The sequence below is a fragment of the Halichoeres trimaculatus genome, unplaced genomic scaffold, assembly GCF_033239565.1.
Source record: "Halichoeres trimaculatus isolate MK-OKI-2021-1 unplaced genomic scaffold, fHalTri1.1 fHalTri1_scaffold_22, whole genome shotgun sequence".
NCBI lineage: Eukaryota > Metazoa > Chordata > Actinopteri > Labriformes > Labridae > Halichoeres > Halichoeres trimaculatus.
Genome location: NW_027437200.1, coordinates 4,578,124 through 4,597,710, shown reverse-complemented (window position 1 = coordinate 4,597,710; position 19,587 = coordinate 4,578,124). Strand labels below are relative to the sequence as shown.

The 19,587-nt window shown below is 42.4% G+C and overlaps 1 protein-coding gene across 1 annotated transcript in view; it reads right to left on the bottom strand.

Moving 5' to 3' along the window:
• Positions 1-18,794, bottom strand: part of ache (acetylcholinesterase (Yt blood group)) — a 34,125-nt gene extending 15,331 nt beyond the window's left edge. Inside the window, exon 1 of the mRNA XM_074662131.1 lies at positions 18,547-18,794. The gene's annotated coding sequence lies outside the window, so the exon portion shown is untranslated. The remainder of the gene's footprint in view (positions 1-18,546) is intronic.
• Between the last annotated feature and the right edge of the window lie 793 nt (positions 18,795-19,587).

Here is a 19,587-nt window from a genome sequence, read left to right as displayed (position 1 = left end):
CTTTTTGGGACCCTTCTGTTGGGGTGCCAGACTAAACTGATCCAATACCAAAAGGTGGAGCTACAACACTGCAGTCTGTTGATTGTTCATAAGAATCGTTACTTGACGTGCCACAGCAGCTGCTGTATTTCACCTCGGGACACACATACTCTTCTCTGGAACAAAACTTAATTGATCTTTGTAACAAAGCCACATGCCAATCACAAAGAGGACATTTTTCTGGATGCCTTTTTTAATTACTGATTTGCGTTTTTCTTCTTTGTTAGATTTATTAGTGAGGTACACTGCTTTGCGCTGCTATGACACCATGTTATTATATAACATGCCGCCTACCACAAGGGGACACAAACAAAAACAGGACCAGGCTTTACTGATCCAACCTGTAGCAAATTGTACTGATCTAAAGCGGACTGCTTGGTGGAAACAGGGCTTTAGTTTGAGGTCTCTATCGCTCAGGTCTCTGTCTCTGAGTTTTCTCTGCTATGGAGGAAACATTTCCGTCTTTCAGCAGTCAGACGTGTTTAAAGCCCCGGAGCTCAGCACAAAGGCTGGGACAGGTGTGCGGTCATGAGGGGAACTATAAAAAGGCTTCAGAGTAAAAGCCTAGTAAATACCATGCAGCGTGATAGATTAATGTGGCCCTGTGTGCACCTCGTGTTTCTCCTCGTAGAAGACGTCAGACGGCATGGAAACTTTGGGATGACCGTAAACAAGACCCTGTGATTTCTGTCTCTGAAATAGAGTCTGTATTGGAAAGTGTTTGAATATAGAGAAACAGCTGACTGAGGGATTGATAAAGTAGAGGAAACTCAGCACTTCAGATTTAGAATTAGAGTCAGAATTTGGTCTTTGATAAAAAAAAAAAAAAGCTTAATTTTCATTAAATCAAGTACAGTCAAGTACAGTTTGTGATTTTTTATCGGTCTGCTGATTGGTGGATTAGTTCTTCATGTCTCTGCAGAGAAGCTCCAGAGTAACTGTAGGAGAAGCTTCCTGTTTTTTTTTTAATTTCATTATTATTTATGTATTTATTTATTTATTTATTCATTCATTCAAATATTTATTTTTCATTATTTATGTTCAAACTGAGGCTACCACATGGCTAGGCCCAGAAGAAGCTTTCTTAAAGTGATACTCCAGAATGAAACAAGTTGGGTCCTATCACAAGGTTTATGGCAGAAATTACCCCTACAGCAGTGTTTTTGTGCAGCAGAAGCCCAGAGTGCTCGCACCAAACACCCCCTCCCTGCTCCTCTGCCGGTTTCCTCTGCACTCAGACGGGGCCATATTTTACTTGACCAAAAACACAAATGAACGGACTCCCACCGAAAAACTTTGATATCAGTCTGCATTCACGCTTAATTTAGAGAATTTTCAGCGCGTAACTTTCACACAAAAACACCGCTAAATAAGGCTCTAGTTCTCATCGTGTCTCTTCGTCCTGGCAGACTACCTGCGTTTGTTTATATCTGGCACTCCGCGCATGCGGACTGAAACACTAAGCGGCGAGCGCCTCATAGCCAGCTGTGGCTCTGCAGCAGAGGTAGCGCCGTTTTACGACACGATGAAAACTAGAGCCTTATTTAGCGGTGTTTTTTTGTGGAAGTAACGCGCTGAAAACTCTCTAATTAACTCGTGAATGCAGACCGATATCAGATTTTTGCGGTGGGAGTCCGTTTATTTGTGTTTTTGGCCAAGTAAGGAAACCGGCTTGTCTGCCGGTTTCCTCTGCGTTTCTGTGCGCTCTGGGCTTCTGCTGCACAAAAACACTGCTGTAGGGGTAATTTCTGCCCTAAACCTTGTGATAGGTTCCATCCCAGAATATCACTTTAAAGAGAGTCAGACAAGAAGCAGCTCCAGATGACCTCCCCTTTCTCTGCCACCTAACCTGCACTTTCTGTCGACCTGAACCCAAAGTCTCTGACACCCTCTCAGTCTGAGCTAAGCATACAGGTGCAGGTGCATCACAAAAGCTGAAAGCCCTCCACTATAGTTTCCCCAGCCATGTGTTTGTGGTGATTCTGAGTTTCATCAGCTGTCAGGTCTGTCCTCAAGAGGAGAAGAAAATGACTTGAAAGATGTTTGTTTGCTTGTTAAATGAAGGGGGATTCATCATCTCTGGTGCATTCAGGGAAGTCGGGATATCTTAATGCTGTTTGTTTTTAGTGACAGAGCATGAACAGATTTTCTTTACATTACGTTTTAGGGTTTCACAAAAAATTCTCAGATTGTTCTGGGAAATATGGCACTTTTTCCTCATGTAAAGATAGTCTCCTCCCTGGAGCGGCTCAGGCTGCTGTCCAAAGTCATGAGCACACATCCAAACTCCACACTCTCTCAGGTCTCAGTCAGAGCTCCAGGTGTAGGTTTCATCATCTATGAGTCAGGTTATCCCTGATGACACCATCACAGAAACTCTGCCTGGCAACACAAACCTCCTCAAGAGCTGCAAAGACATTAACAACAACCCGAGCTCTGATCATCACTTCCTCTCCAGGAACTTCACAATAAAAGCCCAGTGTATACACAACCAATCCAACAATCAAACAGGTCGATGTTAGTGGGTTTAAAACACTCACAGCTAACACACAGACACACCAACAACGTGGACTCACAGCAGACAACATGAACACAGAGGTGTGTGTGTGTGTGTGTGTGTGTGTGTGTGTGTGTGTGTGTGTGTGTGTGTGTGTGTGGGACAGAGGAAGGTGAAATCACCAAAATAGATACTCCATACGTCCATATGGAAGACAGTTCAAAATAAACACTACACACACACACACACACACACACACACACACACACACACACACACACACACACACACACACACACACACACACACACACACAGCTGCCCCGTATCCCTTACAGCACCCCCAAACTAATTCTGTCCCCATGACAACCATACATCTCATAACATAAACAGCAGCCACTGAGCAGACAGGTGTGAGAGCAGCGTCTGCAGCTGAAGCCCACATCAGAGAGACAGATTACAATCAGATTAAAGATCACTATAACAATCAGTTAATGCTTGGTTCAAAGCTCAAAAACAATTAGATAAAAGCTGATGTAGCCGCTTCAAGTAAAGCTCAGATGAAAGACAGATAATCCTTAAAAAACCTAACAGACTCAGATTAAAGCTCTGATAAAATGAGTTAGTTAAACACTTAAAGTAAAACTCAGATTAACTCTCAGATTAAAGATCAAATTAATGCTAAGAGTAACACTAATATTAAAGGTCAGATAAACATTTAGATAATACATACTAAGCTGATGATGAATTCTTTAATATAACTAGGATTAAGCTCAGAGTATTGCTCAGTTTAAAGATCAGATTAAAGCTCAGATTAAAGATAAAATTATTACTGAGGTTACCATTTATATAAGAGGTTAGATGAACACTTAGATAATAAATGCTATAATGCTGATAAACGCTAAAATTTAACTAGGATTAAGCTCAGAGCATAGCACAGATTAAAGATCAGATCAAAGCTCAGGAAAAAAAAATTAGATTATAGCTCAAATGAACACTAGAATTAAAGAACAGATTAAAACTCAGATCAAAATTTGGAGTATCTTTGAGATGAATGCTTAAACTAAACCCTGTTTTAAAGATCAGATTAAAACTCATTAATACTCAAATCAAAGCTCAGATCAGGCTTAGATTGAAAACTGTTATAAAACTCACATCAATGCTCAGTTTAAACCCATTATAAAGCTCAGTTTAGCACTCAGAGTATTGCTCATTTTAAAGTTTAGATTAAAGCGCAGATTAAAAAATCATATGATAAATTTGATGAAAACCAAAACTAAGATAAGGCTCAGATTAAACACTCAGATTAACACTTAGATTATCATTAAGATAAATTCCAAAACTAAAACTCATATCAAAAATCAGATTAAAATCCAGATAAATATTCATATTGAAAATCTAATTAAAGCTCAGATGAAGCTCAGATTAATGCTCAGGTTAAAGGTCATAATAAGGCTCAGATTAGCTCTTATATTGACGCTCAGATTTGGACACAGGCTCAGACACAAAAGAAAAGGAGCTTCAGTTATGCTACAGAAATATTGAATTCTCTTTTCTTACTCTTTCTTTTTTTTCTTTTTCTTTTTCCTTTTCTTTTTTGGGGTGGGGTGGGGGGTATGATGTCGGTTAAAAAGGAAAATGTACAATTCATCTTATCACTGATATTGTATCATGATAGACATTTCTGTTGTCCTGTATTCCGTTTTATTGGAAATAAAAATGTTTGACCACAAATCTCCCCCCCCCCAAAAAAAAAAAAAAACACACACACACACATATATATATATATATATATATATATATATATATATATATATATATATATATATATATATATATATATATATATATATATATATATACATATATATATATATATATACATATATATATATATATATATATATATATATATATATATATATATATATATATATATATATATTTATATATACATCATGTTTATTTATCCACAGGTCTGAAATCATGTTCACACATCTCTACACTCTGTAAGCTCTATCTGTCCTCTGCTCAGAAATAACATGGAGAGTTGTAAAGCCGCGTTTCCACCAAGCAGTCTGGTTCAGATCAGTACGGTTTAGAACGGGTTAGCATGGTTAAGCTTGGTCCTGTTTGTGCTTCCACAGCAGACCGTGCCCCCTGGTGGTAGACGGCAACATATAAGCTGGATGCCGACAGCTGGATGTTGTGTGACGCCATAGCAGCTCGACACATTTTACCCCACTAATAAATCCAAAGAAGAAGAAGAACGCCATGCAGTAAACAAAGAGCAACAATGGGAGACATCTAGAATTTCATTCTGTGTGATTGGCATGTAGCTCTTTGATACAAAGTGCAGGAGAAATGCAGCCGCTGTTGCACGGTAAGTGACAATTCTTTTGACCAATCAGCAGTCAGCAGTGAGTTGCTCCACCTTCTGAGAGCGGATCGGTTCAGTCTAGCACCCATACGAAAGGGTCTCAAAAAGTGGGGCAGCTCGTCTTGCTTATTTAGGGATCTGTCCCAGAATAAGTCAGTGGAAACGCCACAAAATGTGTGCCGTACCAAGACAAACCGAACTGGACTGCTTGGTGGAATTGCGGCTTAAGAGATGCGAGTCCCAGACAGACACACCTTTACTGATGAATAATGAAGTCCATCTGCTGCTCTGAGCCCCTCCGAACTAGATCCTACAGAGCTCAGACTGGAGCTGGACTCTTACTGATATCAAAAGAAGCCTTGGATAATGAATAATCATTGAAATGACAAACTCACTCATTTAGAGGCTGAACTAAAAGACACACACTGGATACAGAGCAGCTTTAAACAGGCAAACATATCACTCAGGTGTTAAATCCTAAAACTGACTCCTCCTGCAGGTGATCCCTGAACACAGAGCAGACAGAGAGGAGGAGCAGGGAAGACTCTGAGGGGGGTAGGGGAGGCCGAGGGGAGGAGAAAGTGTGTCACTCCTTAAATTAGAACCAAGAATCCATGTGTGAAGTTCACAGGAGGATCGCTTTCACAGGGGGCGGGCTCAGTCACATGTCTGACAGGAGAAAACCTGGACAGAGACGTCAGGACGAGTGTGTGAGGAGGGAACGCTACGACGGACCAGACTGTCTGGAGATGCAACACACACACACACCCCAAGTAAAATCACGGGGACAGGACGCAAAAACATGAACACACAGCCGGCTGTTTGGTCCATACTGATGATCATTAATGCAGAGACCAGATGGATTTTCACACACACACACACACACACACACACACACACACACACACACACACACACACACACACACACACACACACACACACACACACACACACACACACACACACACACACACACAGAGCAGCTGGTGAAAAATTTGACTATTAATAATTCAGACAGCACACAGGAGGGAGCACTATAAACAAGAACAGCTCAGAACCAGAGAGAACAAAATTCAGAAACTCATCACAAACACTTCAATAAACTGAAGAGCTCGGTCTGATCCCAGGTCTGGGAGGGGGATCCGTATGAGGATCTGCAGGAGCATATGAAAAAATGCTTAAAGACATCTTAGGAGGCTCTGATGGGGCTCCAGAAAAAAAATCACAGTCTGAGTTGCAGGTCAGCCTCCCTCCACCGGCTGAAGCTGGAGCTCAGCTGCTGTAAAGCTCTGAAGCTCTAGGAACAGAATGTACACAGTCTCAGGTATCATGTCTTAGCATGGAATAGACATTGGAAAACAGCTCAGACACAAGGAACCAGAACAGAATGAAGAAAATAATAAAGAGAGAAGGGACCAGCACATACAGGATGAACAGGCACATACAGGATAACCAAAAGAGACAGAAGGAACCGGCTCTGACAGGAGGAACCAGCTCAGAAAGGAGGAAACAGCTCATACAGAACAACCCAAAAAAGACAGAAGGAACCAGCTCGGACAGGAGGAACCAGCTCTGAAAGAAGGAACTATCACATACAGGTTGAACCAGCTTGGACAGGAGGAACCAGATCAGACAGGAGGAACCAGCTCTGACAGGAGGAACCAGCTCAGGCAGAAGGTACCAGCACATACAGGACAACCCCCTCAAAAAAAGGAACCAGCTCAGACAGAAGGAACCAGCTCACACAGAAGAAACCAGCTCAGACAAGAGGAACCAGCTTAGACAATAGGAACCAGCTTAGACAGGAGGAACCAGCACAGACAGGAGGAACCAGCTCAGGCAAAAGGAACCGGCTCAGGCAGAAGGAACTAGCTCAGACAGGAGGAACCAGCTCAGGCAGAAGGAACCAGCTCAGGCAGAAGGAACCAGCTCAGACATGGGGAACCAGCTCAGACAGGAGGAACCAGCTCAGACAGGAGGAACCAGCACAGACAGGAGGAACCAGCACAGACAGAAGGTTCCAGCTCAGACAGGAGGAACCAGCTCAGACAGGAGGAACCAGCTCAGACAGGAGAAACCAGCTCAGACAGGAGAAACCAGCTCAGACATGAGGAACCAGCACAGACAGGAGGAACCAGCTCAGACAGGAGGAACCAGCACAGACAGAAGGTTCCAGCTCAGACAGGAGGAACCAGCTCAGACATGAGGAACCAGCACAGACATGAGGAACCAGCTCAGACAGAAGGTACCAGCTCAGACAGAAGGAACCAACAGACATAAGGAACTAGGGATGCACCGATCTGATTCTGGTACTGGGTATTGGTGCTGATCCAGTCCCTTAAAGCTGGATCAGGTATTAGTTGGAAAGGTCCAACTTTGACACTCATGGTTAACTAAGATTTATTCATGTCTTTAACATCTTAAGCATTTCTTTTAACCAAACTGCTATTAAACATTTAAACACGTCTAGTTTTAATTAATATTTATTTCAGTTTTTCCATATGTACACATTTTTGTCTTTTACTCAAAGCATTACCAGTCTTATCCCACAGTCCATACTCAAAACCCAGGTATCGGTGTCAGTATCGGGACAAAAAAAGCTGGATTGGTGCATCCCTATGAGAAACCAATGCAGACAGAAGGGACCAGCTCCTCTCACCATCTTCATCTCCTGATGAAGAAGAAGATGATGATGATGATGATGAAGGTGATCATTAAACTGATGATGATGACAATGATGCTTTATTGTGAACACAGTGAAGGAGAGTCTGCAGGTTGACCAAGACGTGCATAGTGAGGTTACTGTTAGTCTGCAGGAGGACATGAGTCTACACACAGTGTGTGTGTGCATGTGTGTGTGTGTGTGTGAGTGTGTGTATTACAGTACACAGAGATGTCGAGGGGGGTCTCTGCCCGGGAATCACTGGAATTTTCCATTTTGCAGTTCAGCCATCTAATGTTTCACACAGCACCACGATTACAGGACATAAACACACACACACACACACACACACACACACACACACACACACACACACACACACACACACACACACACACACACACACACACACACACACACACACACACACACGCAGTGAGGGGAAGCGTACAGTGTAGGACGGGGATGACTAGAATAGATCAGAAAGCTGTGAACGTCTGACAGCACACAGCTCGGTTTGACTCTGAGCGGGAACACACTCACACACACTCTTACACACCCAGTGTGGGTCTCTGACAGCATGGACACACACACATGGAGCTGTCCCCTCAGCCTGGACTTTCTCTCCATACATGGTGGTGTTGTGAGTTTCTGAGCAGATTTTCCGTCCTGAGGGTTTTTATATCTGTAGCACAGGAGGATCTGGTCTTTAGAGTCCTAGTTCTGGGTCTGTGTCTGCAGCCAGAGTAAATACTGAGCTGAAAATAAAGCTCTCAGACATTAGACTGCTGCCAAAGACTCTTCATGATTCTGCATCACTTTAAACACAGACAGGGACAGACAACATAAAGAAGCAGCAGAGAGGCTGGAAATGTGTGTGTGTGTGTGTGTGTGTGTGTGTGTGTGTGTGTGTGTGTGTGTGTGTGTGTGTGTGTGTGTGTGTGTGAGTAAAGCCTTAAAGACAGGATCCACTCTCAGGTGACACAGCTTCAGTGCCATGATGTAAGCATGTAGGCTGAGCTCTTCTCCAGACGTCTGCTCATCCTGCAGTCAGACTTTAGATTCAAAGAGTTTATCTTTCAGTCAGCACACTGACACCACCTCCAAACTGAGTTTAGCTCCAGCGTCCTGAAGCCCACAGGTTCACACCTTACAGACAGGTAGAGGTAGCAGTAGCACACTGCAATAAAATCACCTGATTCTCCAATATTACAGCACGCTGCCAGTCTCTTCCAGAGCAAGCACCTCAAATCTGACTCAAAGTCACACTTCTGACCCTCTGAGGCATGAAATATGAAAGCCTGTGTCTGGATTTTCTCCTGTGTTATTATTCTTCTAAGGGCACCAAAAATGATTCTTTTTTATATGCATAAATATTTTTTTCATTTTTTTTCCTTTAAGTTACCAACAATGGACTTCATGTGCTTGAACATCTAACATCAAACAGCAAAACGTTATGCTAAAAATAAATAAATAAATAAATAAAATATTTGAACACATTTTCACACAATTCAACATCTGATAATTGTAATCATCTGATGTACATCTGTAACTTAATGAACAAAACAAATATTTGTAAAAAATGAAAACACTTTTTTCATATCCTAAGAAGAAGAAAAAAACACACATCAGGAGTGAATCTTGGCACAGGCTGATCTGCAGAGAAGATTGCAGAGACCACTATGATCCAGAGGGTTAGAGATCTTTTAACAGAAAAGCTGAAATAAATATTTTTTTTCAAAGAAAAAAGAAGAAGAAATTAATCACAGCAAATATTCCTCTGATTTATCATCGTGGCCCAGAGGAGTTCCTTGAGGAGCTCCCTGTGGACAGTATACAGATCAGGACTCACAGACAGACATAGGTGTAACATGTGTCTTTAAAGGTAGCTGCAGAATTGTTTTGAAAAATAAAATGTCAACTTTTACAAGAATAATCCTGCTCAATCCTCACTTCTGAGCCTCTGTACATGGGTGTCAGTGTCTGTCTGCCTGAAACCCCCTCCTCTGCCTGTATGTTGATATTTTAGTTGTATTGGGACGTTTCTGGGCTGAGAGAGAGCGTGGTGACATCAGCCAATCACAGCGCGCCCAGAGCACAAGCACTGACTGTTGATTAGCGAGTGGAAGAAGCTATTCTGAGTGGCTAGGACAGTGGACGCAGCATGAGGAAAGAAGAACAGAACCAAAGCGAAACAAAACGCTTTTTCCTTGACAAGGGTGAAGCTTGACAAATACCTGTGATTAGCTTGTGCTAACATGCCAAGTCAGGTGTATGGCTCTCCAGTCTCTCCTACGTAGGTGAGTATGTTCATGTAGTCATGTTCGATTTTCAGAGGCTGTGGGTTGCCACTGCCACTGAGCCAAGGGGCAGGAGCCCAGATTGAATGTTGTGTTTACAAACAAGTAACAGAATTTCCTGCAGACCCTACCTTTAATTGAAGGCTTAAAGTGATACTCCGGGATGGAACAAGTTGAATTGAATTGAATTGAATTGAATTGAATTGAATTGAATTGATTTTTATTTCGGTCATGTCGACACACATATACAACATCACACATTGTCAATAGATGATCACATTGTACATGTCTGAAAGGGAAGACGGGAGAAGCAGAGCTTATCTAGTCCCGTCCCCGTTTACTCAATATTTAGTCTCCTCTTTTTCACATTTCATCAGAGTAATATAAATTTTGATTCCATTTACAGAACTTTGCGTAATTATTTATTGTCTTTTAGTGTCCATAGTTGATTTGATGTCCCATTCTATTTTTCTTTTTTTTTTTTCTTTTTTTTTTTTTGCGTGAGGCATTGTCTTTTAGTGTCCATAGTTGATCTTTAATGTCCAATTTTGTTGTCATGTAAGGCATTGTCTTTTTGTGTCCATAGTTGATTTTAAATGTCCAATCCTGTTCTTCACGTACGGCCTGGTTGGGTCCTATCACAAGGTTTAGGGCAGAAATGACCCCTACAGCAGTGTTTTTGTGCAGCAGAAGCCCAGGGCGCTCACACCAAACATCCCCTCCCTGCTCCTCTGCTGGTTTCCTCTGCACTGAGACGGGGCCATATTTTACTTGACCAAAAACAAAAATAAACGGACTCCCACCGAAAAACTTTGATATCAGTCTGCATTCACGCTTTATTTAGAGAATTTTCAGCGTGTTACTTTCACAAAAAAACACAGCTAAATAAGGCTCTAGTTCTCATCATGGCGTAAAACGGCACTACCTTCGCTGCAGAGCCACAGCTGGCTACGAGGCGCTCGCTGCTTAGTGTATCAGTCTGTGCACGAGGCATGCCAGATATAAACAAATGCAGGTAGTCTGCCAGGACGAAGAGACAGGATAAGAACTAGAGCCTTATTTAGCGGTGTTTTGTGTGAAAGTAACGCGCTGAAAATTCTCTAGATAAAGCGTGAATGCAGACAGATATCAAATATTTTGGTGGGAGTCCGTTTATTTGTGTTTTTGGTCAAGTAAAATATGGCCCCGTCAGAGTGCAGAGGAAACCAGCAGAGGAGCAGGGAGGGGGTGTGTGGTGCGAGTGCCCTGGGCTTCTGCTGCACAAAAACACTGCTGTAGGGGTAATTTCTGCCCTAAACCTTGTGATAGGAGCCAACTTGTTCCATCCCGGAGTATCACTTTAAGGACCAAACAAACAGCAGTGCTTGCCGACCTATAAATGTGGAGAGTCAGTGACACAGCGACTGTGACAGAGAGAGGAGCAGAGACACACAGCAGGCAGGAAGAAGCTCAACTTCAACATTGAAAAAAACAAATCCTGCACCATCCTTCACGTTTGTGGATATTTTATTATCTCTGGTGCTTTTTGATATCTCTGATAACAGAGTGTATTGTTAATAGCATGGGGTGCTGAAAAGTACTGAAGGATCAAGCTTAACCTGGACACAAACCTCATCTGGTCAGCCTGAGTTGGGAGGAGGCCTCCAACAGGAACACCTTAGGGATGGGTACCGCATTAGGTACTTTTAAAGGTACCGACCGAATTCTGTCAAAAGTACCGGGTACCGATTCATGAAAAATCAAAAGGTACCATGTTTAGGTACCTATATGCATCCTTGTGACTGCGAGGGAGTGGAAGAGTAGGTGATTTTCCATGTTGGACATGAACACAGCATTATAAGGCTATGTATTGAAGAATAAATATGTTAAATAAAAAATACACATTTTATTATTACACAAATTAATATTTTTTACCACATAAACACAAAAAAGTACTAAAAATTGGTACCGTTGAGTGCCGATACCGATTGCCAGGTACCGGGCATCGGTATCACATTGTTTCAAATGGGAAAGGTACCCATCCCTAGAACACCTACAAGAAAATTTAAACCATCCCACCTGGTGGGATAGGTTTTCATGACCCTGCATTTTGACACATGAGAATCTGTGCACAACTGAGTCCAGGATGTTTGTAGACTCTCCTCTTTAGGAACAGGTTCAGTAACTCCAGAGAACATTTCCACAACCAGAAACTCCAGAGACAGTTTCCAGCTGTGGACTGATGTGGACTGATAAGGACTGAGCTGTTTCTGTCAGAGTCTGGTCCAAAGGTTTGTCTGGATGACAAACAGCAGCGCTACAGAACAGCATCAGATAAAGGCTGAATGTTCATGTATCTGAATAAACGGAGTGTTTTTCTGCCCACTCCCACATCAAACTGTTCTCTGCGCTCTGTCCTGACACTTAACCCGCCCACAGGCTGAGCAGGTTAAACACAGCTCACACTGTGTAGACACTCACACAAACACATGCACACAAATGTACATCCACCTCCTCTGGTTGATCCTGAGAGCTGAAAACTTTCAGACCTGAGTGAGAACAGCAGGAGGGTGAAAGAGATAAATAAAGAGCAGAGCTGATGTTAACATGAAGTCTTTCTCTAACAGGATGAGTTTAAATCACAGCTCAGGTTCTGGGTGTCAGGATGACTCTGTGGACAGTTTTCTTTAGGGATGTCCCGATACAGATGTTTTGACTTCTGATTCAATTTTTTCATGATATGTTTTGCCGATCAGATATCGATACAATACCCATACCTTTCTCTGATAAATCCTGTACTCTGTTGGGTGATTCCATTGCAAATGACAAACCAAATCTGTTGTGTTAAAGTGAGCCCTGTTGGTTCCTCCTCGAGAAACACTCACTGTACAAATGTTGCAAGACGCTGTTTTACTATCATTACTCTCCAAAGAGAAGTAGTCCCACACAACGGACATGTTACCAACCTGGTTTGATTTACAGCAGCTGTAAAGTGTGATGGTGCTGAAAACATGTGAAAACTGCATCGGTCACAAAACAAACTCTGATGCTACCTAATCCTCCAAAAATAGCCATATCGAGCGCGGATACTGATCAGTGTATCAGATTGGGACACCCCTTGTTTTCTTTACCACCCTGAATCAAATCAAACAACAAAAACTACAACCTCGAGCTGCACAGACAAAAACTAAATATCAGCAGCCAGATCATCACATGACATGCAAAGTAATTATCCTCAAAACCAAGAGACAACATCTGCAATAAAACAGAGAGGAACGAACATAGGAAGCAGCATTAAAACCGTCATCGTCATATGAACTTCTATACTTCTATGAGGTCAGGAGATCCCGGGCTAAAGGCTAAAAATTGTGAGGAACTATGTACAAAACACTTAATTCAAGTCTTGGATCAAAGAAAAGTGAAGTATTTTCAGTTTTACATGCTCTGAACACACAAACTGTTGCTCATTGGTGCAGAGCAGCCCCAAGCTGAAACATGACACCAGGAAGATGGAAGCAAATTTTCAAAGAATTCTTAAGATTTAAATACAGGACATATATCGATCATTCAGGGCTTGTTTAGGCTACACTCTTGCAGTAAAGAGTGTAGAATTATCTGTTTTTTACAGAATTGAGCTAGAGCAAACGGTTGATTTTCTGTAGATTTTCAAAAAGGACGTGTGAATAAACGAGACGTGGACTGTATCACTCTCGCTTCCCCCCCGGTTTAAAACATGTTGCTGACCTCACGTGTGATACATTCAGGGACCGTCGGAAATTTGAAATTCTGACGAGAACACCACTTTTTCCAAGTAGGACAAACGGTTTGTAAATACCAGACATTTGAAAATAAGTGCGTCTTTGAACGCCCCGCGGGTTTGGGATCCAGATTAATCTGCGTTAATTTCTATAATGCATTAATCGAATTCTGATTTTTTTGGAACCAATATTGCGATTGCAATTAAGCAAACGATTTTTCTTTTTCTTTTTTTTTTTTTGGGGGGGGTAATTTATTGGAGTAATCTGATAAAGCAGCTCCTCCTCTGTGATGTCAGTTAGTCACACAACCGCCACCGAGGGATACACCCACCAAGAGCCGTCTGACTGAGTGCTGGATGCAGGGACTCTGCTCTGCTGAGCAGCTCAGCTTTACATGGTGAATTAGCAGTTGAAACACTGTAGTCAGTCGGCTCTTGGTGGGTGTATCCCTCGGTGGCGGTTGTGTGACTAACTGACATCACAGAGGAGGAGCTGCTTTATCAGATTACTCTAATAAAAAGAAAGGATCCTCGTGTCGTCACGAAGGTCGAAATCTCGCGGCCAAATGGCAATGACCTATTTTCAGAGGCATCAAATCTCGTTCTAGGATATCAGAAAAAATACAATATCTCATTCTCTGAAAATTCAGGGGGGGAAAGGTCTTGTTTTCAAATTTACTATATTAAATGTAAGTATTAAATCACGGATCAGCATGATATGTCCCCTTTCAGAATGGCCTAAAATGAGGATATTGAGAACGCTATTGTGGGGCAATAAAGGAACTAAATGACTTGTACTGAGGGCAGAAATGCTTTACAGGCATCCTAGTCTGGCATAGTGAAAAGGAGAAACAAGCATATGTCCACTTTAATGTCAAGCCTTGTAGGCGTAAAATATTTTTGCCAGAAGAAACAGCATATTAATATTTGCTGGTTTTAAGGAAGGACGAGTACAAGTTATGCATGTATACGTGATTTTTTTTTTTTTTTTCTTGGTGTAGTCAAACAAACATAACTAGGGATGGAATAGCTCACAAAAACCACGGGTAGGTTCTTATCATTGTTTTGTGGTCATGGTTTTGTGTAGCTACCAGTGGCGTTGCGTGGAGATTTTTTTTGAGGAAGCCAAGTGAGACAAAGCCTCTTATCTATATTTTTTTTTTAGGGAGTGGGGTACATAAAAGGCTATGTTGCAGTTTGTATCGCTATTTCATGTAACGGACCTGTTAGAGTGCCCAGAGAGCGCTCGTTTTACTTTCTTTGAACACTGACACACGCCCTTTAGCTCTCCCACCCTCACTCACGCATTCACACACGTACATTGTCCTCTTGACTTAGCTTAAACATCTTATTAATTCATTCAACCGCCCACTTAAACACACAACCGGCCGCTACTTGCACACTGCTACTGTGCTAACTTCACTGATTTCATTCAGTGGCTCGAGGATGACGATACTGTGATTTGATTGGTTTGAGGCCAAAGACGGGGTGGCTTCCCTTGGCACAGTCTTGGTCAATCACAGATGAGCAGTGTCATGACCACGGCCTCATCTGATTGGTTAATCATTCTTGTTTTTTTTCACCAAGGGATGCCAACTCTGCTTGGCTTCCTTGCGGACAACAGCGTGCAGTATCGTATTTTCACCACGCATTCGCCACAGAACATTTACGAGGGCGCTGTTTTACACATTGTAAAATGCTCAATAACTAGAGGAGAGGAATAAGGAAGAGATGACGGTGACAAAACACAGAAGAAGTATCGAAACTGTTAAAAAGGAATATTTTCATTAAATCACAGCTACAGTCTAAAAAAAGAGAGGAAGCATGGCTTCCCTTGGCCTCCGGGAGAAAACGCCACTGGTAGCTACATTGTTGTTGTTTTTAACACGTTTATTTTTACCATATACCCTGATAATCCACTATAAACAGATTATTTTTTAAAATTTCTGTCATGTATAGTCATGAAAAACCTGAAAGAATGAGGCCGTTTCCTCGTTTCAAACACCATCAAAGCTGAGTAAAATACTGCTAGTTTCAACATGCCAACTCCTCAGTAAGGGAAGTCACCATTGGCTGTCCCAGAAGTCACTAAAAGCCACTAAATGACGCTGCTGTCTAATCTGCATATTAATCCATTTGTATGTATTTGTTATGAACTGTAGGAGAGAGAAATAAGGTGGGAGAGACAGAAAGCAGGTATAACACAACATCATTAATATGTTTACAACTATAAATTAACTTTCTTCTGTCCATTCTTATTTTTTTAAGGTCTAAATATTAACCCTCTTCCTTAATCTGGGCTGGATACCAGCAAAAGTGATTTTATCTGCTGTGAGTGAGGAGGACTGTCTGTCTGTGTTTTGGATAGGGGAGGTACTCATACATGCTGAACATTGAGGAAAAATTCTCCAGAAAAATCTCAAGAAATGTCTTCTTTAAAAAAACCCACCAGAGGGGTCTGAAAAGTCATTAAATATAGCGACAAAGTCTCTAAGGTGGCAACACTCAGTCGTTGTTTTTATCCTCCACTTTCTTACTGCCGTCATCAGAGCTCACACTGAATCTGAAGAACTCCCAGACAGCAGAACGACACAACGCTACACGTACACCCTCTAACTATGTCTTCTTCACTCAGTCATGTAAACAACAAAAAAGCTCCAAACTGAGTAGTAGAATGATGAAAAAAGAAAATCATAAATGTAACCACGCATTCGTGCCCCCAAACCGAGTGAGGGAAGCCAAATGGTTCCGTTTTTTCCCATTTCTGTTCCATCCCCAAATGAAGGCTTTCCTTTGTTTGAGAGTTTTCTTTCATGGAGCTTGAGAGATGCTATGAGACATGTCCCTCAGCATCAACACCATCAACATGATGATCAGAATAAATGAGGCCATCATCAGAATCCTGTTGATCTGCAAAGGCTGAGAGTCACTGAGGGGCTCATTCTTTCTTAGGTTACGTCCTAACCAGTGTTCACAGGTGGGTCACATGAAGTTAAACTAAATGTTTGATTGAATGTTTACATCAAATCCTGTATGCGCGTAGATGTTTTTAAGACCTGTGCAAAGACTTGGTTTCTGCAAACCCTGGTCCTGTGTCTGAAGAAGGGTCAGATAGTTTCCAGATCTATCTGTATCTCAAAGGCTCTGCAGCAGCAGTGACCTGAAGTCATTATCTGCACGCTGCAGCAGCCTCAGAGCTGGATCCTGGATCTTGGATGTGTTTGTGCTGCAGAGCTCCTCCTGAACAATGAATCTTAAAAAGAGACCTGGTGAGGGTGAGAGGCAGCTCAGCTCACAGCCTGATGACTGACCGGATTAACTGTCTCACTTTCCTGGAACTGAACATCTCCTGATGAATCCACCAGCCTCTTCCTCACCACGAGGATAACCTTTGACTTTAGCTCCATATTGTTTTATTTGTGTTGAATATTAATCTTCATGGTATCATGAGCATATTTTGGCCTGAGCTCTAGTAAAGGATTACAGCAGCTTTCCTCCTCATCCTTTAAGCTACTCAAACAGCTTTAAACACGGAGCGGGTGGACTGCTCCCTCGAGGATCAGAAAGTGCAGAGTCAGGATCACTTACACATATTATCCCCTGAGCAGAAACACAACTTTAACAAGAACCTGGACCTGCAGCGCTCATTAACGTCTGGCACAGAGAGCCAGCAGCACAGCCAGCAGCACAGCCAGCAGCACAGCCTGCTGCCAGAGCTGCATTAACTGATCTGAGTTATAGAGGGAGGTAAATCACAGCACAGAACAGCCACAGCAACAGCAGCAGAGGGAGGAGAGAAAGAGGGAGAGCAGTTTAACCACTATAAACACACATACATCATCCACCAGCTCAGCTCAGCCAACACACACTGTTATCTAACTACACTTGACACACACACACACAGACACACACTCGGTGCTGTCACGATGTATAGTAAGCTTCATCTATCAGGGAACATGATGAGGAACAAAATGAAAAACATCCAACAAGAAACATTGTGGAATAAAACCTGCATTAGACAAAGCTTCAACACACACACACACACACACACACACACACACACACACACACACACACACACACACACACACACACACACACACACTGTGAACTTGTGTAACGAAAGAGGATACCATCATCACACAGCAGCCACATGCGTCTCGCCATTGAGGCGCATCACACACATCGATTTCCCAGAACTGTCTTCTCCAGCTGCAATCACACACACACACACACACACAAACATACACACACACACACACACACACACACAGCACAGATCCTGCACCCACCTATTAATTATGATGATTTATGTCCCTCTATGATAAAACCCCTCTCTCTGCCTGCCTGCCTATGTGTGTGTGTGTGAGTGTGTGTGAGTGTGTGTGTGCGTGCGTGTGTGATGCTCTGGAGGCGTTGACTTGCTCTCCTGCAGCCTTGTTTTCAGTTTTCTCTTCCCCCTCTTCACCTGATGATGTTTAGATGTTCTTTTGGGGGCCGAATGGTCTCCCTGCTGATGTGGATCCAGATCTGGTACCCCTTCGTGTTCAGGGGGATGCGGATCCTCAGAGAAGCGGGGAAACAGTAAACATGGGTAAATCAAACGGGGTTTGGTGAATTTTTGCTCTGCGCCTCACGTACCGCCTGACCCGGTCTCGGTTCTGTGGACCCGGCTAACTGGCAGTTACCATGGCTACCGTGGATGTAGCACGGACTAAAGGGCATCACATCAGTCAGGAGAGGGAAGCATCAAACCCGCAGGAGCTGCGGAAAGTCTGCAGCTCTGGCAGTGAATTAGCGCTAATACAGAGTCCCGTCTGAAACACAGTTATTTTTGTGACGGCTTCCTTTCGGAGCCTCTCAGGCTGCCAGTCGTGCCACCGAGCAGCGTTAGCAGCAGCTCTGGGTTGGATCCGGTGTTCCGGTCTTACCTGTTTAACCCGGCGGACAGAACCGACGAGCTGCAGAGGAGTCTGCCTCTCCTTGCTGAAAACACCGGAGCGCGGTTTGTGGAACAGGAGCCTTGTCCCGCAGGAGAGGAGCCTCCGGCCGGCTGTCAGCCACCAAACGTCGGTAAAGCCTCCTCCCAGCAGCGGCAGTGGCAGCAGAGAGCCTCACGATCACACGGCCGGACCGAGGAGCAGTGACGAGCGGCAGGGGGAGACTGCTGCTGATAAATACTGCCTGCTGCTGTAAACATAGTACAGACGTGTCCTCTCGCGAGATCTCACTGTGTATGTTTATCATTGCACTGTATGGACACCACGAGAGTTAAACATTGTCAATTAGATATTAATTAGAAAACAAACAAAATATAACATTTAAATAAATAAATGATTGTGGAAATGAAAAAAATAATGCAGACATTTTTTTTTATGTATTTATTATACATTACAAATGTCACATAACACTGCAAAAACCTGAAATCTAATCAAGTGTTAATGTCTTCCTTTGATAAAAAGAATAATAAAATAATAATAATGCATTTAATTTAAAAGCGTCAGGACACTCAAGGACGCTGAATGTCTTATTAGACATCACCTGGCTCACATTCACCTGAAAGCTGAAATTGCCTAGTTTCTGGTTACTAAATGATAAAAATGTACTTTCTTAGTTTTCTGAATGATATGACTGATATGTTTAAGAAACTAAAAAAAACTTTCTCTAACCACTTGCAGTTTTCATTTTCTAAAACTTTTTACTCAGGGGCATTTCTGTCTTCAATATCTTGAAATAGGACATTTTTGGACCTGTCTGGTGAATGTAGCTCGTATTGAATCTAAAAAATACATAAAAAAGTAAGATAAACATCTGCTCATATTTTACTTTTTGCACTTTATCCATCATTTATTTTAAAAACGTGTCGCATGAGAATATGATGAGATATGGTTCTATACTAAAGAAGTGTCTTTGCTCAGTGTTTTCTTAAACACTTCCCCCTTTTATGGTAATAAACATATGAAGTTGAAACT